General features: G+C 49.0%; 1 protein-coding gene across 2 annotated transcripts in view; it reads left to right on the top strand.

The window, feature by feature from the left end:
- Nucleotides 1-4980: 4980 nt before the first annotated feature.
- The window catches only part of hb (zinc finger protein hunchback), a 108546-nt gene continuing 90352 nt past the window's right edge, over nt 4981-23174 (top strand). The window contains exons 1-2 of one of the 2 annotated variants that reach the window (XR_011713131.1): nt 4981-5367; nt 11396-11512. The gene's annotated coding sequence lies outside the window, so the exon portion shown is untranslated. The remainder of the gene's footprint in view (nt 5368-11395; nt 11513-23174) is intronic. The other variant, XM_071665184.1, reaches the window with a different exon arrangement.

The raw sequence follows: 23174 nt of genomic DNA on the forward strand, positions 1-23174 counted from the left end.
CTCAGTGGGGTGGGCGGTAGCTCGTGCCGAGGTGGCTGTGGCTAAGGGCGGTGAGTGACGTAGTGGCCAGCGGTCAACACACACACACACACACATATGTAAGGTCGCCATAAATAGGTCACTTGAGGTCATCTGGTGACCACCATGGGGTAGGGGAGGGTGGAGGAGGAGGAGGGAAGGGGGAGGAGGGGAAGAACAGAGTCTCCGTGGCCAAGACTGTGTTGCCCAGGTGAGGGGAGTTTGAGCGAGAGGGAGGGAGAGGTGCTGCTGTGTGGCTGGGATGGGTGGCTGGGACAAGCTATGTGGCTGGGATGGGTGGCTGGAGACAAGCTGTGTCCCCAGCCTGGTTGGCGTGAGGACGTCCCTCCCCTTTCCTGTGGCTGGTGTGAGGACGTCCCTCCCCTTCCTGTAGCTGGTGTGAGGACATTCCGTCCCTGCAGGTGTGTGTGTGTGTGTGTGTGTGTGTGTGTGTGTGTGTGCGCGCGCGCGCCAGGCTGAGAGGGACGGGACGAGAGGCAGTAGATTGGTGGCACATCCACCCGAGTGAGCAACACTGACCTCTCCCAACACGATCCGTGTGACCCAGTCTGGCAGTAACCCACAGCCACAAAAACAGGCAACGTTAATCACGTCTGAAACTTCATGATTTATATCGGGAGGCGGAGGCGTGGAGTGGCGTCACACCCCTGCCCTACCACTCGTCAGACGTGGCACACATCGTCCTGAAATTTTCCCCCCCCCCCCTCGTAGTGCCACAAGCATGTACAACACTCGTGCGCACCACAGTACTTGTGTGTACCATGCCAAAAAAAAAAAAGACACTTCTCGTGATCTATTGTCGATAGATCCTTCTTCTGGCAGACTGGTTGGTTGGTTGATTGGTTGGTTGGTTGGTTGGCTAGCTGGGATTCAGGCCCTACCAACCACCAGGGTTAGTAATAATGCCGCCAACGTCCACCAACATCCACCATCGGGATGGTCTTCGACGCCTTCTTCAGGCCACATACACTCTCACTATCCCCATGGCCCTTACCAAACCTCCCCCCTCAGCGCATCATTTCGAGTAAACAGTCAACAACTGGTCCCCTTAGTGCTTGGCGCTGGGGACCAGGGCTAATGCTGACCAATGACCATAGAAATCTGACTCTTGACCTCGAGTGAAGTGCCTGGCGTGCAGCGGGCCATGTGTTGGGGGGGTGGGAGGCCAGCAACACACAGGGCCAGACCCCAGACAACACCATCTTCGACATGCGAGTACCCATCCCCGAACATCGCCACCTCCGCTAACCCAGACCTGTGCAGTGTATACGTGCATTCTTCACGGTGTGTATCTCTTCTCAACACAGGGTTGAAAATAAGTGTTGCGTTGTGTCTCATTTACACGTTAATTACAAGGGTTAACGAGTCATTACGTTCGTTCAATTTAGTATTGACTTGTCATGTGGGGCTTATTTTGGCGTGTGTTTGTGTTTGTTTACCTGTTTGGTTGTTTGTAAACTTGTGAATGACGTTTAGAGCCAGTATGTTCTACACTTGCCTCCACCTACCCGTATATATACACCCTTCACCCATAAAATGGTCTAAGATTGATATTCAACCTGCGCCCCTTTGTATGTGTTTCCTCAAGAGCTGCCTTTGACCCCACTGCAGTTCACATCTTCCCACCAAACTCCTGTCATGGGTGGACGTAAAATCCTCCCGTAGATCCAGCTGTCGGAGTGCAAGTGACGTGTAGCGAACCCTGATTTCAACATTGTCTTGCCAGCCAAGAACGAGGCAAGTACACGAGAGCACTCTTGTCTTGGAATCTATTTAGGATATAGATAGACATAGTTCCGTGGTTCTCCGACACCTCAATTTGGTCCAAGGTGATATTCAAGTGTTCTTGAAACGTTCGAGATTACAGGACGTGGCACAGACGCTTGGCCCATATCTTACTGTGGGAAATACATGTTTTTTTCCCTTTTATCTTGCATGTTGCCTTGAGTTACCCAGAGCAAGGTGTTGACATTGTGGTCCAGGCGAGTTCAATTTTCTTGTCTGATTTATCTCTCTTTTTTTTCTTTCATGGTATCCGGGCGTTCGCACGACGCGTGGGAGAAATATGTTTCATCCCAGGGAATTGTAATTCAGGCACGGGACTGCCCGGGTTCGAATTCTTGGCGCGGCAGTCGGTCCACAGTCCGCCCAGCTGTTTATCCTCCCATTGAGGCTGGTCGATGATATTGGTGCCTAGCATGGGATAGTGTGTGTGTGTGTGTGCACATAGGGGTTAAGACATGGTACATGGCAAATAGTATACACAAACAGTAATCACAAAATGTAATCACAAACAGTAATCACAAAATGTAATCACAAACAGTAATCACAAAATGTAATCACAAAGTAGTGATCACAAAACAGTAATCCCAAAATGTAATTACAAAATAGTAATCACAAAATAGTAATCACAAATAGTAATCATAAAATGTAATCACAAAAAGTAATCACAAAAAGTAATCACAAATGTAATCAAAACATAGTAATCACAAAAAGTAATCACAAAATAGTGATCACAAAAAGTAATCACAAAAAAGTAATCACAAAAAAGTAATCACGAAGATGAACCCATGTACTGTGAGACGCTCCCGACCCGTGTCGGCAACGGCACACCTCAAGGCTGACACTCACAAGACCCCGCGCCAGGTGTGGGACCTGGCCAGCCTCTCTATACCACAGAGGGACGCGTCATCCGGACGAACACCTCTACCACTGCTGTATCCTCAGTTCCTTCCTCCTTACCTCATATTCCTCAGCGTCCTCTTCCTCATCCCCTGCACCCTCGTCGTGTCCCAGCATCCTCGTCTTCATCCCCAGCACCCTCGTTATGTCCCAGCATCCTCGTCTTCATCCCCAGCACCTTCGTTGTGTCCCAGCATCCTCATCTTCATCCCCAGCACCTTCGTCTTCATCCCCAGCACCTTCGTTGTGTCCCAGCATCCTCATCTTCATCCCCAGCACCTTCGTCGTGTCCCAGCATCCTCGTCTTCATCCCCAGCACCCTCGTTATGTCCCAGCATCCTCGTCTTCATCCCCAGCACCTTCGTTGTGTCCCAGCATCCTCGTCTTCATCCCTAGCACCTTCGTCTTCATCCCCACCACCCTCTCGTCGTGTCCCAACAGCCTCGTCGTGTCCCAGCATCCTCGTCCTCATCCCCAGCACCCTCTCGTCGTGTCCCAGCATCGTCGTCCTCCTAAGCACTCTCCTCCTACCCTGGCATCATCGTCTTCCCCAGCAGAACACCCGTCGTCTAGCACGCTCGTACGTACTCTCCAGCACCAACTTCCCTTGGCCAGTGTTATATACACCTAAACTTTAACACCATCAACAAAAAAAGGGAAATTACTAAGTACAACGGAAAGGAGTGTTAACCAAGATCACATCACACGAGCATCGAGCTCTTGGGCGGATCAGAGATTGCTTTAAAGATTAAACCCCTTGTGGCGCTAAGCCATGAAGCTGACACGATTGATTCATCGCTCCAAGAGGGACACCAACATAAAAATACACGTCCTAGTTCTTCTACTTTTTATTCATTATCAATCTCGGTGATCTAGGAGGGACATAGGATTGGCGCACGAACAGAATTCCAGCATTTTCTAGTGACATGGGATGGGGCAATAAAGTCCAGACATTGAAGGGAACATTTAGTGATTCGAAGAGATTGAAACTGATCCAGTGTACAGAGACATACCGAAAGGACTCCATAGCAGACGAATGAAAAAGAAAAATATTGCGTTTTGTTGACGAAGATATTACACTTTGATACCAGTTTGGTAAACCATTATTATAAATACAAGAAAAGAAAGAGTTTAGAAGGGTATTCAGTAATGATTTCTATTGCGCGAAGCAGTGCCGGGGTGCATATAAAGACAGCAAACAGAATGTTAGGTTTCGTTGTAAGAAATGTATACTTTAGGGCGAAAGACACAATGTTTTACAACTCCTTAAATCAGCCCACATCTTAACTACGCTGCCTAGTTTCTGCTCGCCAGACATATATCAGAGACTTTGGAAAACTAGAACGAATACAAAGAGGAGCAACAAAACTAATTACGTTTCTATAAAGCTTAATAAGAAATAGCACGAGTTTTGAAACTATTTATCCAAAGAGCAGACTCCAGGGGAATCCAATCAAAATTTTCAAAACGCTCAGTGATTTCGACAGTATACCACACGACATCATCCACACGTAAGAGAGAAATGCAATGACCAGATGTAACATTATAAAGTTAAAGAGAAGGAGAATCAAAAGTTACTTCATAACCAGAGTTATAAGATCACTGGAGTAAACATGACTCGCTCACCCTACGCCACAATGTTGGTTCACTTTCCCTTTCCTCTAGGCACTATCCAAAACACTTGGGCTTCGAACGTTTCACAATCTACTTTGTGATTCTCTTGTGAGTTTACCCTTTCAGTGATCCTATCTGCTGGCCATCCTAACTCTGCAAACAGATTCAAAGTCTGTCATTAAGTCTGTTTATGTCTTCATCATTGACGAGAACAGAATCGCTACTAAGAGACATAGTATAGGCCCAGATAAAGAGAAATATCTCTTGATCTTGGTATAAGCGACGTAATTGTGTTTACATGCTTCGAAGCGCTCACTGTGAAGCTAAAGTTTTGTTTACGGGTTCGGTATATGACGTATGGAATCGTCCGAATCCGCTAGTTGTCGTTGGCTTGCTCTTGCCTATCGGACAAAGAGGCGATGAAGTGTCCTAATATTACGAGCTTATCAGATAAGGATTACGTTGTCAGTTGCTTGGATCATCTTTGAATTACCTTGAGGTACAGAGAACTCTGCGAATTCAAGCTGTTTTTACGCAGCTCAGTACCTAAACCAGTCCTACAGTTGGCGAAAATTCGTCAATCACCAAACTACCTACCTCGCCATCTCGTATCGACGCCCTGAATCACCAGGGCTGGTGGCTTTCTCCACCTCAGTGTCAGCTAGTGAACCGTTGTGTTGCGTTGTGGCCACCACTACTAGTGTCAGCCAGCACCTTTCTCAGACATGGATTGTCAGCACCACCACCATAAGTGTCAGCCAACACTCCTCCTCAGACATGGACTGTCAGCACCACCACCACTAGTGTCAGCCAGCCCTCCTCCTCAGACATGGATTGTCAGCATCACCACCACTAGTGTCAGCCAGCACTCCTCCTCAGACATGGATTGTCAACATCACCACTACCAGTGTCAGCCAGCACTCCTCCCTCCTCACACACGGACTGTCAGCGCTTGGTGTACCTCCTCACCCCCAGGCCTGATGATGCCAGAGACCAGCCAGCGTACACAGAGACCATCTGTGGGCAAGACAGGTGCGTGTGGCCTCACACTATCATTGTCATGTTTTCCTGGTCATGCTCGCAATAAGAGCTTCTCCTCTCTCCATCACATAGGTGTTTTACCCTCTCTATTAATCTCAAGTACTAAGTAGACTACTTTGAATATTCCTAAACACCTTGACAAGTGTTCAATCCACTCCTCTCTCTACATATAAACATGCACTACCATATAACATACAAACCTCCAACAGCCAGCATCGAATCAGGACCCCTGCGTAGCCTTGCAATAGCGCTCCCTCCTCCTACGCAGGGGTCCCGGGTTCGATCCTGGCTGTTGGAGATTAGTATGCTATATATATATATACATATACATATATATATATTGTTAGCAGAGACGGCCCGGGTAATTAAATGGCCCCAATCAGAGCCCTTTCATATGCCCTATATATGTATATCCAGGTACCCATTTTCTTGACTAAGCCCCAAGGGGAAGATGAACAGCTGAGTTGACTGTGAACCGGCTGCCACGACCAAGATTCGAACCTATGCTCTCTGAGACCAGAGCTAGGGTTAATGAAACCAGCTTGCATGAGTAGCTGGGGGACGAGAGCCAGGGGGGGTATCACCCCAGTGGGAAATAGAGTGAGGAAGAATGAATTGCGAGTATATAAATTGCGTAGGTCTGACGCTTGGACCGGTACAAGGCATGGGGATTGCCTCTACGCTTGCGCTTATATGCGTAAACATCTATGGACAAGCGTAAACACCCTCGGATCGTACCATGTAAAATTTCGATTCGGGGAAGCAATATCTTGACTCAATAGTGCAAAAAAAAAAAAAAACGCAATTTTTGCGTACTTTTTTTTTGTTTCCAAATCTCGCTCGTTTCCTACGACTCAAATTCAGGGGTACAGTAATACAGATACGCGATGATACAGGTATGTTGCACACAGTCATATGTTTCACACTGTCTTGCAAACGCCATCTTCTGAGCAGAGTAGAATTCCTTTACGCAATGCTGGAGGTGTTTTACAGGTACTGTGAGCATTTTTTCTTGAGCAGTTATTTCACAGCTTCATTCGTCCCAGTATCTATCATTCGTCCCAGTATACATCATTCGTCCCAGTATCTATCATTCGTCCCAGTATACATCATTCGTCCCAGTATCTATCATTCGCCCCAGTATTCATCATTCGTCCCAGTTTTCATCATTCGTCCCAGTATATATCATTCGTCCCAGTATATATCATTCGTCCCAGTATTCATCATTCGTCCCAGTATATATCATTCGTCCCAGTATATATCATTCGTCCCAGTATTCATCATTCGTCCCAGTATATATCATTCGTCCCAGTATATATCATTCGTCCCAGTATATATCATTCGTCCCAGTATTCATCATTCGTCCCAGTATACATCATTCGTCCCAGTATACATCATTCGCCCCAGTATTCATCATTCGTCCCAGTATTCCAACAGATCTAGGGTTCCTCGTCGTCTTCCACCTTTCCGTTCGCCAGTGTGGAATTAAAGAGTTCCCGCAAACACCTCTCTCTCCACAAAGCACCCCTCCCCCTCTCTCTCTCTCTCTCTCTCTCTCTCTCTCTCTGTTCTGCAGGTATCATTTCGGCCTCTGCTTTCGTGAGCTTTTTTTCTTATTTTCATTTTACGTGTGTCATAATTCCTGTGAGTGGAATAACCAGCAACATTTATCTAGCCACTGCTTCCAGTACCTTCAGTGGGGTGAGTGGAGGAGAGATCTGTGCCCCTCAGGAACACCATTTCAAGGAGAGCTGTACCCCCCTACAGCAGCGCCACCTACAGGAGGTCTGCAGGAGACCAGCATTCTTGGCAGCAACAGCAGCATTAGCAGCCCCTCCCTGGCCTCCTTCATGAGAGTCCTACCCATCCTGATTGTCCTCTGGCTGCCTCCATACCCCACAACCCCACCCCGAAAGCCATTGTCTAGGGCGTCCACATTGAGGGGGGTGTGTTCCCACGGGCTTATCACCCACAGGCGACTCCTGCTTTTCGTACGAAGATTTGAAATGGCAAAATTGAGGGGGGGTGTGTGGGCGAAGGGAGGGAGCTCCAGGCGGGGACATGCGTGCGAAGAGGATGGCTCTACATCCCCCGCCTCAAGAGTGATAAGGGGAGGAGGTCATTACCGTGGCACATGGAGCACATCATCTCGTCCAACGTAGCCCCTACAGTAGATGTGGTGGCACTGACGCCCTCGTCTGAGAAAGAGGGAGAGACGTACCTCTATCTAGAGCGTCGTGGGAGCCATGTTTCCGACGTCCCCCCGTCACCCAGTTCAGACAAAGTTTCAATTGATTTATTATAACTCTCATTGTTGACCCCTACTGGTCAAGGGGGCAGTGTGAGGGGAGACGGACGGTCGGGTTGTGTAGGGGAAAGGAGGAGGTGGTGGTGGGTGGTGGTAGCAGGGCTGGACGACGCCCCCCCCCCCAACCCTCAACTGACCGTTTAAACTCCCCCACAATACTCGTCCTCACCCCATCCACCCACGCCCCGTACATTCATCCTCCCCAGCATACATTTTCAAGGCTCTGGTATTCAAGGTATTTCAAAACTTCGCCATAAATCAGGTACACAGATGCTCCTGTGGCTTGTACACTTGTACACCTAAGAACATCAGTTCTGCTGAGTACTTACCCCTATCATGGCTAGGCTCACTCATGGCCAGGTTCACTCATGGCCAGGCGCACTCATGGCTAGGTTCACTCATGGCCAGGTTCACTCATGGCCAGGCACACCCATGGCCAGGCGCACGTAGACTGCATAATGGCCACCTCTACACTGCAAGGTGGCCACGCCTACACTGCAAGGTGGCCACGCTTGCATCAACGGAGTGAGCTCCTCGGAGACAAGAATACAGAGGCAAACATGCAAATATTCGATGAGTGAAATAATAGAGATAACCAACGGCTGAAGACCAATCACAAAACCAAGACAGTTGGTGCTCGATGGAAGATACAAAATGACAGAAAACAGAGAAAGGATGGGGGGTAAAAAATTGTTCATTAGGAAATGAGAGTTTAATGAGAATGTTTTGAAAGAACGATGCTGAGAAATGAGTGAAATCCCATAAATGAGAACTGAGAACGGGTGAAGAAAGAGGAAGATAAAATATGAACAAGATCTCCCTTCAAAAAAAATATTGTTCTCGTACATGAACAGAACACAGGAAATCAGAAATAGGTTCTTTACAATGGAACAAAAAAAGTGCGAAAATGACCCACTGGAAATATGCAAGTTGTTCACTAAGCAATACATTCTATTCCTTTTTTTCAAGTAGGATGACCAAAACTGAACATAATATCATGATGTGGACGAACCAATCAAGTGTTCAGTGTAAGGATGTTTTCCCTGGATTTAAATTCGAAGGCTTTGCCTATGGTTCCAAAAACTTTATCCGCTCTTTTCACTGCTTCTGTGCACTGCTCATTTATAGTTTGAGGTCAACAGAAATTATCAGGACCAAGTCTCTTTCCTCATTTACCTTTAGCAATTCAACAGAATTTGCACAGTGGCTCGTCTTTTCGTTTTTGTTACCGATATGGAAAACTTTTGCACTTACCGATATTAAAATTCATTTGCCACCTTTGAGCCCAATCCACCAGTTTGTCTATGTCAGCTCGAAGCGGCAGACGTTCAAATTCAGCTGTCGATCGTATCATCGGTGAATGCTGATACTTTGCAATGCAGCCCATCATCAATATCAACTCTTAGATAAGAGAAAGAGAAGTGGTCCCAAGAGTGATCCTTGTGGCACTCCACTTGTCACGTCTAACCATTCCGAGCCTTGACCATTAATCATAATTCTGGTTCTCTTATTGGTTTATATTTCCATCTCGAATGATGGTCTCCAACCAGGTTTTCCAACCACAGACGTTGAGCTGATTGGACAGTCGCTTATTCTATGAATATAGGTGTTGCATTGGCCAACACCTATTCATCTGGAACGTTTCCATAAGCGATCCTGACACCACATAGGCTTTCAACCATCCTGATAAAGAATACAAATACATCCATGATCTTATAGATAAGGTTAGGTCTGAATGAAGTTCCCCCGTTGCTGAGCGTGGCGCATTCATGGGGTCAAGTTCCCATAGGGTTCGAATTACGGTCGCGGGGGTCTGTCCACCATCCACCCAGCTGTTCATCATCCCTTAAAGGCTGGTCGACAAAACTAGTACACAATAGAAGATCTAAATTTTCTGAGCTTGTAACAAGGGAGTATAAACCAGTTAGCTGAATATCACTTGTAATAATAACCTTTGAATGAAGGATAAACAGACATGGGATTAGCATCAGGTAAAAGCAGGCGAACTATGTAATTAGCTCGTTACAATAACGCTAACTGAAACCTTCATGGGAGGAAAGATAATGGACAATATTCATTTCGATTTCGCTAAGGTATTTTCTTTAATATAATAAATCACATGATATTACTATAGAAAGTGGCGAATCAAAACATTATGATTCCCCCACCCCTACACCACAACACGCCCACACACCACGGCACGCCCCCCACGGCTACCACAGCACGCCCACCACAGCACTCCCACCACAGCACGCCCACCACAGCACTCCCACCACAGCACTCCCACCACAGCACGCCCACCACAGCACGCCCACTACAGCACGCCCACACAGCACGCCCACCACAGCACTCCCACCACAGCACGCCCACCACAGCACTCCCACCACAGCACTCCCACCACAGCACGCCCACCACAGCACGCCCACTACAGCACGCCCACACAGCACGCCCACCACAGCACGCCCACCACAGCACGCCCACCGTCAGGTAGGTACTCCACGAGTGATCGAACGGTCACCGCGTGAGCCAATATTAATAGCATCCGTTTATTTCACCCGTATGATACAAATCTGATCTGTCCAGTGCATTACTTGGCTCATTTGCATATCATTCTGATTCATTACATGAACAATGGACGAAAAAATAAGACGGTCCTTTATAAAGGGCAAAGATTGGAGTGCGAGTCGTATATGTCAGGGGAATGGGGTGGCAGACTGACCCCATCTATCACCATCTCCATCCTCCCTGACTCTATATTCTCTTCCTTATTTCCCTATTTAAGTTTAATAAGCGGAGGTGATTTTCCCTTCCTTATTTATACTTACGTGAATAAGCGGACGTGTTGTGGTAATGAAATCCATTTATGAAATCATTATCATATCTTTTTAAAGTGAAATGATAATGATCAAACGTGTATGTTTCTTTTTTTTTCTCATATCTCCCTCCCTCCTAACTTGCGCGGAGGACCCTGTATCTCGTATCTCTCAACGCCCATCTGCTGCTGCTGTTGTGTTTTCGTGTGGCCCCCCGAGTGAGGTGTTGGCGGCTCGTGTGTTGTGGCGTGTGTGTGTGTGTGTGTGTGTGTGTGTGTGTGTGTGTGTGTGTGCTCATGACTGTGGTGGTGTCACCCACGATCCTGAACACACGGATGTGCTCCACAGTAGACACCTTCTGCAAGGCGTGTGTCGTGTACAAAGCTTGAATCGAGGTCCACATTACAGGGTACTGTTGAGGGCGGGTTTTTTTTTTCGTACTCGTCCTGCAGCATTACAGGTACGACAGAGCTCCTGTACCCTTCCCTTACAGCATACAGGTACGACAGACCTCCTGTATCCTTCCCCAATAGCATACAGGTACGACAGAGCTCCTGTACCTTTCCCCTACAGCATACAGGTACTACAGAGCCCCTGTACTGTTCCCCTACAGCATACAGGTACCACAGAGATCCTGTACCCTTCCCCTACAGCATTACAGGTACTATAGAGCTCCTGTATTCTTCCCCTACAGCATACAAGTACCACAGAGCTCCTGTAACCTTCCCCCACAGCATACAGGTACCACAGAGCTCCTGTACCCTTCCCCCACAGCATACATGTACTACAGACCTCCTGTACCCTTCGTTATAACGTACAGGTACTGTACTAGAATTTCTGTACTCCTCTGCACAATCAACAGGTCTGTACTGAGCCTCCTTGTACTCTCTCCCACCAGGTCCAGCCGACAGAGAGTCATGCCCAGGGAGTCTGTCATGTGTGAAGAAAAGGCTATCTGCCTGAGCCACTTGCTCCCTAACAGAACCCATCCAGAACACGACTTCATCTTAACAAGGTATGAAGTGCAATTATTTTTCTTTTTAGGGGAGGGTGGGGGTATGTTATTTGTCTCAATTTATTTATCTCACCTTATTTATCTCACCTATCATCTTCTGATAATAAAACGAGGCTTCCGTTTGCAAGTCTCATGACAAACCAGCAGTTGAAACACCTCAGATTTTTGTCCAGTTTTAGACAAACTGGATGCAAGGGTTGGGTTGTCTCTGCAGATGAGGTTGGGGTGGGTCGGGTCACGTAGGGTCATTCGGTGTTGGCAGTAAAACGCTCGTTAAAACTCCTTAAACCTCTGGCCCGCAAAGACCGACCACCATCACATGGAATACATGACAAATGCCCAGATTTAGCCAGCATTAAACTACCGTGGGCCAGAATCTCGTCCACGAAGCCTGTGTGTGAGGAGAGATCAAGTTGCGTTGGATGATGCTGAAGGAAGTGAAAGGTGCCATCAAACACTATCTAATGCGACTTGATCATGCATCAATAAATGAAATGACATTGTGGAAGTGCTACATTCAGATGTTGAAGTTAGCGTTTGTTTCGTGGGTATAGGTCGTCTTGCAACCTAACCTTTTATTCACAGTGAATCCGCTTCCATCAGTCTCTCACACGTCTATATAAAAGACAGCCTTTGCACCCATTCACTTACTCCTGTGCCAACTGAGGAGGTCGATTTCTGGCGCGTAAAAACATTCTCTTCTCTCAAGAGTGATGAGAAGTGACGCGAATGTGGCGCAAGAGTGACGCGCGTCGGTGTCCCGATAACATCAGACTTCCGCTAAACAAACTAGTACGTTAACTGAGAGAAAAATGAAAGAATCTTTTCCATCTCCGATGCATACAGACGCACCAGACGTTTTGGTAGCGAGATAGACGCCTTATAGTTACAGAGGTTTTGGTAGCAAGACAGGCGCCTTATAGTTACAGCAGATGGACTTGAATTGTCTTCTGATTCCGTTGAGGTTTGAATTATATATATATATATATATATATATATATATATATATATATATATATATATATATATATATATATATATATATATATATATGGGGGAGGGACCTAACGTATTTCTTTCCCGTTGGCAAATGAAATATGTGACGTCGACATCTGCGTGTGGGGCAGGCTGACCACTGGCCAAGGGAATGGCCATGGTGGGAGGGGGAAATTTCGAAAAGTCAAAAGTCAAAATCCATTGCGACCCCATAGAACTCATTGAATGGAAAGGGGTCTCACCCTCTCCCGGTCTCCTTTTAGTTTTGTAGAGTGGAATGGCTGGGTATCGTTTATGAGTCGGTTTTAATTTGGTCGGTTGGGGGTCGGCTTAAAGACGTTTTTCACTTTAAAACAGCTGTCGGGGTCAGAGGGGCGGTCAAGGGGTGTGGGTGGTAGGGGCAGAAGTTATGACCACTGGACATCTGCGTCCTCGCCAACACCCAACACCCCCTCCTCCGCCACCCACAACTCCGCCCGATATACCAGAGGTTCTCCACCCACCCGCGACCCTTAGACACGACAGCATTCAAACCCACTTTTGTGGGAGGTTGGGAGACACAAACGCACCAGTGACCACAATCCTTTATAAATACTTATGGTTATTTAGACGCACAGGATTACAGTTGTTATATTGGCGAGGACGTAGGGATTGCCCATCTCCCGAGACGCAGAGTACAGCAGCTGCCTTTGGACGTAAGACACACAAAGGATGCACAACGAAATTCGTCCCTCTCAAAGGTCGAACTGGTCACATGCTTTCGCAGGCTTCGTTTTACGTCGGGTCGTGTGTGAAGTCGCTTCGCCGCTCCAACGTTCTTACCTTTGTACCCAAGACGCCAGAAGGCCCCGCGGAATCATTCTTTAAGTGTAAGAGCCGTTGACTGCATTGTGGGGAAAGGAGGAGGAGGAGGAAGAAGGACGGCAAAGGGAAGAAAAAAGCCCAACCCAAGTCATTAAAGAGAAGAGAGCGTGTGAGAGCCGGCGAAGAAGGAAGGGAGGGAGGAGGCTACTGTTACTACTGCGTGAGGGAAGTTCCCACATAAACTGACCCGCACTATTATGACCTTTGGCCACATTTTGAGCCTCTCGGTCACGCAGCGGGCCGTTGTCCGCTGACCAACACCACCCTCCCTCCCTCCCTCTGTAGCTGGCCGGAACCCCGCACATGGCGCGGTCCCTCTCTCTCTCCCACACGTGCAACACCCACGCCTTCCTCCCTCCACACACACACACCCTCCCACTCACCTACCACATAGCCTTAACCTCCTACAATGCTTATGATAACATGCATCCTCGTGCCCTGGCTGTATCCTCCTGCTGGCGCTGAAGACACCAGCAGGAGAGACGTCCCAGAGAGAGAGAGGGTTCCTCTTCCCCTTCCCCCCAGCATGAATGGTTCACGTTTTTCGGGATCTGTGGTTAGGAAAAGGGTCCAGTAGGCCATTTAGATGTTTGTCCACGCGATGAAGCACCATTGTCCAGCTCTCAGCGCCTCCACTCGTCCCACACCTCTGACCCCACCAGCACACCCACAACCTCCGCCCACCTCCACCCACCAGAACCTACGTCCATCCCACCAAGGAGAATATTTTCCCAAAAGCCAAATTACTTAAAGGGATCGTTGCTCAAGTTAGCCAGCTGGTAGACCCGGAGTAGACAGCAATAGCCGGTAGACGTACTGCACTAACCCCCGGGGATGTGACGTGGTAGATAGTAGTAGACAGGCTATATACTACCTCTGGGGTTGTGGCGTGGTAGACAACTGTAGACGGGCTGCTCTACCCTTGGGGTTAACATGGTAGACACAGTAGATAGGCTATACAATATCCCCTGGGGTTGTGACGTGGTAGACAGCAGTAGACGGGGCCACTCTACCACGGGAGGTGTAATGTGGTAGACCAGAGTAGACGATCTATGCACTATCCTCGGGGTTGTAACATAGTAAACAGAAGTAGACAGTGGCCAATCTACCGGGGGTTGTAACATGGTAAACAGAAGTAGACAGGGCCACTCTATCCGGGGGTGTAACATGGTAAACACAAGTAGACAGGGCCACTCTACCCGGGGCTTGTAACATGGTAAACAGAAGTAGACGGGGACCAATCTACCCTCGGGCTGTAACATGGTAAACAGAAGTAGACAGGACCACTCTACCCGGGGGTTGTAACATGGTAGACAGAAGTAGACGGGGGCCACTCTACCCGGGGGTTGTAACATGGTAGACACCAGTAGACTGGGGCCATTCTACCCGGGGGTTGTAACATGGTAAACAGAAGTAGACAGGGCCATTCTACCCGTGGGTTGTAACATGGCAAACAGAAGTAGACAGGGCCACTCTAACCGGGAGTGTAACATGGTAGACACAAGTAGACGGGGGCCATTCTACCCCCCTCCGGAAGGTGTAGGCAGGAGAAGGGGGGTGAGTGAGGGGTGTTGCCCCAGGCGTGTCCTATGGTGAGATCAGGACCTCTGAGGGTCGCCCATAATTTACCCCTTAAACCCTGTCTACTCTTTGATGCAACGTTGATCATGTCCTCATACCACGCCTCCGGCGACCGCCCCCACTTGAGCCTTGAGTACCTGTGGTGTAAGGGTCAAAATGCCAAAGGTGGATGGCTAGGTCAGTTACGCCCTTAGTAACCGTCCACGGAAGCTGCTGGTCAGCTGTTCTCTGTTGACTTCCGTAATGAAGGACATTTTGTGGCTCCTCGTTGACGATCTTTGAATAAAATATGTATCGTCATATGTAGATTGATATATACCGGTGATTAAAAAGTATGCAGATCTTAAGATGAAGCAGAAGATAACATGTGTTCATTTCGTATCATCATTGGACATTTATGTACGGGAGTGACATGGGAGTCCAAAGTATTACTTCTCCCAAGAGCCTCGACGCGACGCTCTGGGGTCAGTGGTCAGCGTGGTCAGGATGACTGACTACTTGACGGGAGGACAGTCGGGAACCCACACCACAAAAATCTAACCACTGCAATACACCCCTTTCAGAACTAACGCCCTAAGTCATTTTCTTTCTTCTTTTTTTTACACTTTAAACGTTTTCCTTAAGTGCAAATCTGGCCTGAACGTGTACAAAAAACGGGAGGAGGGTCGGGCGTGTGTGTGTGTGTGTGTGTGTGTGTGTGTAGGAGTGGCGTATCCCCAGGCAGGTCGGTAAGGTTTGACTCAGATTTTTATCATCTGATTTTGCGGTCAAGAGAGCAGACGTGGTCGGTGTGACCAGAGTAAATGCGATTACATGTGTGTGTGTGTTAGACATCGCTACCAGCCGCTGGAGGAGGAGGAGAAGGGAGGGTGAGGGGTGTGGGGCCGCGCCCTTAGCTTCTGCTGGTGGTAACCCCTCATCCTAGCTCTGCTGGAGGGCGTGTGGGGTGTGGGGCCGCGCCCTTAGGGTCTGATGGTGGTAACCCCTCATCCTAGCTCTGCTGGAGGGCGTGGGGGGTGTGGGGCCGCGCCCTTAGGGTCTGCTGGTGGTACCCCCTCATCCTAGCTCTGCTGGAAGGGAGGGTGTGGGGCCGCGCCCTTAGGGTCTGCTGGTGGTACCCCCTCATCCTAGCTCTGCTGGAAGGGAGGGTGTGGGGTCGCGCCCTTAGGTGCTGGTGGTACCCCCTCATCCTAGCTCTGCTGGAAGGGAAGGAAGGGCGCGGCAGCACACGACCTTAGGTTCTGGTGGTAGTTGTGCGATACCCCTCACTAGCTCTGCTGGCGGGAGGAGTACGACCTGAATCTGCTGGTGGTTCACTGCACAGGTTCGAATCATAGTCGCGGTATTTGGCCCACACCCAACCCGGCTGTTCATCCTCCCCCTCGGGGCTTGTGAAAAAAAAAAAATTGGGTGATACCGGGCTAAGGCAAGGATATATATATATATATATATATATATATATATATATATATATATATATATATATATATATATATATAACGTTAATGAGATGGCCTTTACTGGGGCATTTGCTTGCCCTTGTCATCTCGGCTGACATAATAAAAGGAAAAATGAAATGTTCGCGTCATCATAATTATAACGAAGTGGTTATTTTACCAACAGATACGTCGGCCCAGGTCGTCAAATGGTATATTGCCGACGTTCTATAGGAATTTGTGGGATTTCTTGTTCAGAATCGTTGTTTTCTCGTTCACCACCAGGTAAAATGAGGGAGTAGCTAATTCATTGTACCGTCACACTGTATACCCAACGCTTGTACCCTGTACCATTACACTGTACCTACCACTCACCACACACCATCCATACACCATATGTTTACTGTACCATAGCATTTCACCAGCGTACCATATCTACTCAAGCATGAGTATAGTGTACAATTCTGTCTGTACCCACCGTCCAGTACGTAGACCTAAATTTCTCTGCAGTACATGTACCCAACCAGTTCCCCCAGTCCATTTACCTTATAGTCCTGGAGCAGTTGAATGATTAGAACTGTATCCACTAGTCTGGTACACCCAGTTCAACAGTTACTCATCACATCTCCATGAATCACAGGATAATTCACTCACCCACCTCCCTCATGGGTGGACTCACTACCCCCTACCTAAATCTGCGTTGCAGTTCCACCATAGTTGATTTCGGCACGACAGAGCCTGAGCATTGGGTTGTTGCTGCCACAGCTCTGGGTGTATGTGTGTGTGTGTGTGTTTTCATGTACTTCATCATCCATACAGTTCTCTGCGGGTGTACAATACAGCTACTGCAACACCTGCTCAATACATCGCCCACAGCGTCCGAACTGACTGGCCTCAGCTGTTGTCTAGTACAGCATCATGAATAAGGACAGCAATACAGCTCCCTCAGCAGTGGTTAACAGCACAGCAATACAGAACCCTCAGCAGTGGTTAACAGCACAGCAATACAGAACCCTCAGCAGTGGTTAACAGCCCAGCAATACAGAACCTTCGGCAGTGGTTAACACTATAGTGATACAGCTTCCTCAGCAGTGGTTAACATTACAGCAATACAGAGCTCCCTTCATCAGTGGTTAACACTATAGCAATACATCTTCCTTAGCAGTGGTGAACAGCACAGCAATACAGCTCCCTCAGCAGTGGGTAACACTGTAGTAATACAGCTCCTTCATCAGTAACACAATGCGCCCCTCCCTCTCTTCCACCAGTAGCACAATGCAGTGTGAGCAGTGAGGCACTGCATTAACCCCAAAAAGCATTTTTCTCTTTCTTTTTTCATTTACAAAGCGAAAGCCAAGCAATTTGGAGCAAACATCTGGTTGGCGTCCACCTCAGCCAGCTAATATGCGTAGCTTGCCCAATATTTGTTTATGCACGAGTGATTACCAAAGCTGCTGCGGTCGCCAGGTATAATTGCTGCTTGCAGAGAGATGCAAGGCCCTTAATTCTCCTACTTTAACATCGCCTGACACTCCGAGTCATTCGAGTGAGAACCACCTACACTGCTGTGTCGGGCCGTATCGAATGCAAGAGAGAGAGACCTGGCCACCTTCTTGGACATCTGATATCACTGGTTAGCACCACTTACCCCAAGTTCTTGTAAACATTAATAATGACACACTCAAAGCAGAAGACTTTAGTTGGACAGACGTCGATTTAAATACATCATGTGCGTACGCCCCGGCTTCGGTAATGTAGTTCCAAACGCATCTAATGGTATTATCAAGAGAGACCACATTGCTCCCTTGAAGGGTTGACCCCCTCCTGAGGTGAAGATTTCCTGCTTGTATAATTTAGGTGATTTATTTGAAGCATTATGAACCCACGTCCACAGGAGCGCGACAACAGAGGAGGCCAGGCGTCCCTCAGGGGCCACAGATGGTAGGGTGAACCCAACGCGACGCTGTAGGAAACGACGGTGGATCTGGATGAAGATGTGGAGTACATGGCCCTCCGTCGGCGACAGGCCCGTAGCTCTAAGCACCTGACCCTATCCTTAGCCTAGTCGCTAGCCCTAAGGCCCCCGATCCTAGCTATACAGTGACCCTGTCCTTTTCCTCATCGTAGGCCCTTCCAGTGGCCATATATAGCATCGACTCTAACCCTGTCCCTATATCCCTGACCCTTGCCCTAGACCCAGGACCTAAAGATGTGACATAGCCATCACTCATCACTCGGAGGTGAAGCTCCCCCTCGCGCGCTCTCCACCTGTTCTTCATACCAAGTTCTACGACGACCGCAGAACATCTCACCAAAAGGCCCATCACAGTACGTACTGTCGTTGACATCATACTGCATCAGTCTATGCCAAAAACACACACACACACACACACACACACACACACACACACACACACACACATACGTCATTACGAAGCCGCTACAATCTACTACATGAGGCGAAGCTAATGGGAATGATCGACAGGAGCGTACGAGGTGGCAACATGTAACTTGAGGACGAGGAGTCGAGAGGTGAGCTGATTTATATTCCTTGTAAGAACTGGACAGCCCCAGGTCCCGTCTGGAACCTGTACTGTGAGAAGACGAACTATTACCCTTGGGGTCAGCATCTTCCTATAAAAAAAGGGGGGGGCGGGGTATATATATATAACTTGTTTGACTGTACATCAAGCGAACTTGTCCGCCCGGTACGTGGTCCATGTATGACTCACACCGACTGCTGTCGAATCTAGACAGAAATGCTTCCCTCCTCTCTACCAGTGACACGCGTCGGGAGGCAGACGTCCCCAGAATGATGGAAGGAGGAGAACCGAACACCTCAATGCGATGATAGAACACCGTGTTGTCCTGGCTACCTCACAAGCCACCCCACAGCCTCTGGCTACCTCGCAAGCCACCTCACAGCCTCTGGCTACCTCGCAAGCCACCTCACAGCCTTTGGCTGCCTCACAAGCCACCTCACAGCCTCTGGCTGCCTCGCAAGCCACCTCCCAGTCTCTGGCTGCCTCACGAGCCACCTCGCAAGCCACCTCACAGCCTCTGGCTACCTCAAAAGCCACCTCACAGCCTCTGGCTACCTCACAAGCCACCTCACAGCCTCCAGCACTGCGATCCTGGAGGATGATACAGCAGTTCATGAGCTACATTGTAGGACAAATGAATGGACGAAAATACAGTAGATTATTATCAACCTCGAAACAGCAACTTTGTATGGTTTGACACAAGGAAGACGGGAAACTGACTAGGAGGAGCAGACCCCCCCCCCCCCCCACCTCCTCATCCGTTTAATTCGCCTGTCTAATCCACTATTTGACGGGGTCTGAGAGACAGTACTCGATCCATCACAGATTTCATGAGGTCATGAAGTGTTAGCGTTCTCAACACGGCCAAGGGTCGTAGTTAAAAGGGATTCAAAGGGCAAGTGGTTTTTATGTCCAGCTTGGCATGTTGTCGAGATGATGGGACACACACACACACACACACACACACACACACACACGTCCTCAGCGCCGTGAGCCTCCCAGGGCAACGGCCTCAAACCGCCCTGAGACCTCCAGGTTGAAGACGTCATCAGTGACATCACCCGATGCATGATGATGTAGTAGAAGCCTTGTTATAGTGACGTAAGATTAGTTTTATACACACACACACACACACACACACACACACACACACACACACACACAGGAGGAGCATGACTTCTAACTGACATGGTTGCCAGAAAACCTCAATTTTTTTTTTTTGTTCTGGATCGATTTTTTCCATTTTTCTTCGGTCATAATCTTGATCTGGATCAACTAGAATCTTGCGTAGATAAAGAGAGAGATGCTGCTAAAAGAAATTTTTTTTTGGGGGGTAAGGATGGTCATAAACTTTAGACCTAAGCATATATATATATATATATATATATATATATATATATATATATATATATATATATATATGCAGGATTTATTAACTCAAGATGGAGCTAGGCGAGTGTAAGCACCATTGCCATATGCCTTTGACTCGGTCTGTAGTTGGTTAGTTGAAGGTTGTTACATGGGTCATTCGTTGTTTGAAGAAGGAAAAAAAATGATAGTACTTCACTCCCCTATAAACCATATCATTTTCATTAGCTCTGTCCCGTGCACGCCTTGCATCCTCCTGCATCTTCACTCCTCTACCCCCGAGCCTTGAAAGCATCTTTCACTCCATACCTTTTACCACCACCTAAGTTTTTCCCCTTTTCCTTGTTCTCTCCTAATCAACCTCTCCTCACACATCCTCTCCATATGTCCAAACCATTTCAGCAGACCCTCTTCACCGCCCCCTCACACACACACACCTCTTACTCCGCCCACGCATCTCTCTTACCTCTATCATTTCTTACCCGATCAACCCTCCTCACACCACATATTGTCATCAAGCATTATCAACAAATCCATCCTATCCTTTCCATTTTGTCTAAGGCCCACCCTTCATATATCGCAAAAGAACGCGTGACTCTTAAATACACTGGTAGCCACAGGCAATGTCAAACATGAATATCAAAACGTTATCGTGATATGTCACTTCTTCAGGAACTCAGATGTTTATCTCTGTAACCATAAAGATATGAATCATCACGAAATCGTTCATCATCTTTCGCGGTTCATTCTAATTGAGGCACCAGGTAGCAACACAAGGGGTTCCCTCAACACCAGGTGCAACACTAGGGGTTCCCTCAGCACCAGGTGCAACACTAGGGGTTCCCTCAGCACCAGGTGCAACACTAGGGGTTCCCTCAGCACCAGGTGCAACACTAGGGGTTCCCTCAGCACCAGGTGCAACACTAGGCGTTCCCTCAACACCAGGTGCAACACTAGGGGTTCTCTCAGCACCAGGTGCAACACTAGGGGTTCCCTCAGCACCAGGTGCAACACTAGGCGTTCTCTCAGCACCAGGTACAACACTAGGGGTTCCCTCAGCACCAGGCGCAACACTAGGGGTTCCCTCAACACCAGGTGCAACACTAGGGGTTCCCTCAGCACCAGGTACAACACAAGGGGTTCCCTCAGCACCAGGTGCAACACTAGGGGTTCCCTCAACACCAGGTACAACGCTAGGGGTTCCCTCAGCACCAGGTGCAACACTAGGGTTCTCTCAACACCAGGTGCAACACTAGGGGTTCCCTCAGCACCAGGTGCAACACTAGGGGTTCCCTCAGCACCAGGTGCAACACTAGGGGTTCTCTCAGCACCAGGTGCAACACTAGGCGTTCTCTCAGCACCAGGTGCAACACTAGGGGTTCCCTCAACACCAGGTGCAACACTAGGGGTTCTCTCAACACCAGGTACAACACTAGGGGTTCCCTCAGCACCAGGTACAACACTAGGGGTTCCCTCAGCACCAGGTGCAACACTAGGGGTTCCTTCAGCACCAGGTGCAACACTAGGGGTTCCCTCAGCACCAGGTGCAACACTAGGGGTTCCCTCAGCACTAGGTGCAACACTAGGGGTTCCCTCAACACCAGGTGCAACACTAGGGGTTCCCTCAGCACCAGGTACAACACTAGGGGTTCCCTCAGCACCAGGTGCAACACTAGGGGTTCCCTCAGCACTAGGTGCAACACTAGGGGTTCCCTCAGCACCAGGTGCAACACTAGGGGTTCCCTCAGCACCAGGTGCAACACTAGGGGTTCCCTCAGCACCAGGTGCAACACTAGGGGTTCTCTCAGCACCAGGTGCAACACTAGGCGTTCTCTCAGCACCAGGCGCAACACTAGGGGTTCCCTCAACACCAGGTGCAACACTAGGGGTTCTCTCAACACCAGGTGCAACACTAGGGGTTCTCTCAGCACCAGGTGCAACACTAGGGGTTCCCTCAACACCAGGTGTAGGCCACTAGACCACTTCCGGACGTGTTCCATTAACTTTCGAAAATTCCTGAGCGCATGAGCCTGGTGGGTGCTGGAGCCGAGGACATGGTGAGGGAGGTGCCTGGCCGCCTCATGAGAGGCGTTCCCTCACACACTGACCACTGGACACGCCTGCAGAGGAGAGGACATGCCCCACACGCTGCTCCGAAGGGCGTCAGCAGCAGTTGGTAAGGGCCGGCAGATGTGGCCATAAAGATGGAATTAGTAGGTTCCCCGACGGCGAAGAGGCTCAGTGGGTGAAGGACCACTGCACTTTCACCCTTGACCACCACCTCCACAGCAGCACCACCACAGCAACACGACCACTACCTCCACAGCTCCACCGCCACCACCACAGCAACACGAACGGGAGGCAGTGGAACCATTGCATCACCAACTGGTCTCCCAGACTACAGCCCAGGAGGAGAAATTCACGTATTTAATATATTCTCGTTGAGCAGATTCTCCAGGCCTCGCCTAGTTCCTGGTGCCCCCCTAGTCCCTAGTGCGTGCGTGTGTGCCCGCACAGCCCGGATGTGGCACCCCCTCCCTCTTCCAGCCCCGCCCGCCACGCCGCCCACACTACCGCCCACCAGCACACCCACGACCGTCGGGGCAGCCCCAGTGGCTTACAGGACCTCCTTGTTGGTTTAGGCAACAGCGGAATGTTGAGAGGCGTTGAGCGTCCTGCTTAATATGTCCCCCGCACCAGCAGTTCCCACACCAGTAGTTCCCAAATTAGCAGTCCCCGCGTCAGCTGTACCCTCACCAGCAGTTCCCACACTAGCAGTTCCCACGGAAGTAGTCCCCGCGTCAGCAGGTCCCACACAAACAACTGGACTCACCAGCAGTGCACCCCAGCGGCACACTCAACTCGCCAGAAACC

The sequence above is a fragment of the Panulirus ornatus genome, chromosome 9, assembly GCF_036320965.1.
Source record: "Panulirus ornatus isolate Po-2019 chromosome 9, ASM3632096v1, whole genome shotgun sequence".
Lineage (NCBI taxonomy): Eukaryota > Metazoa > Arthropoda > Malacostraca > Decapoda > Palinuridae > Panulirus > Panulirus ornatus.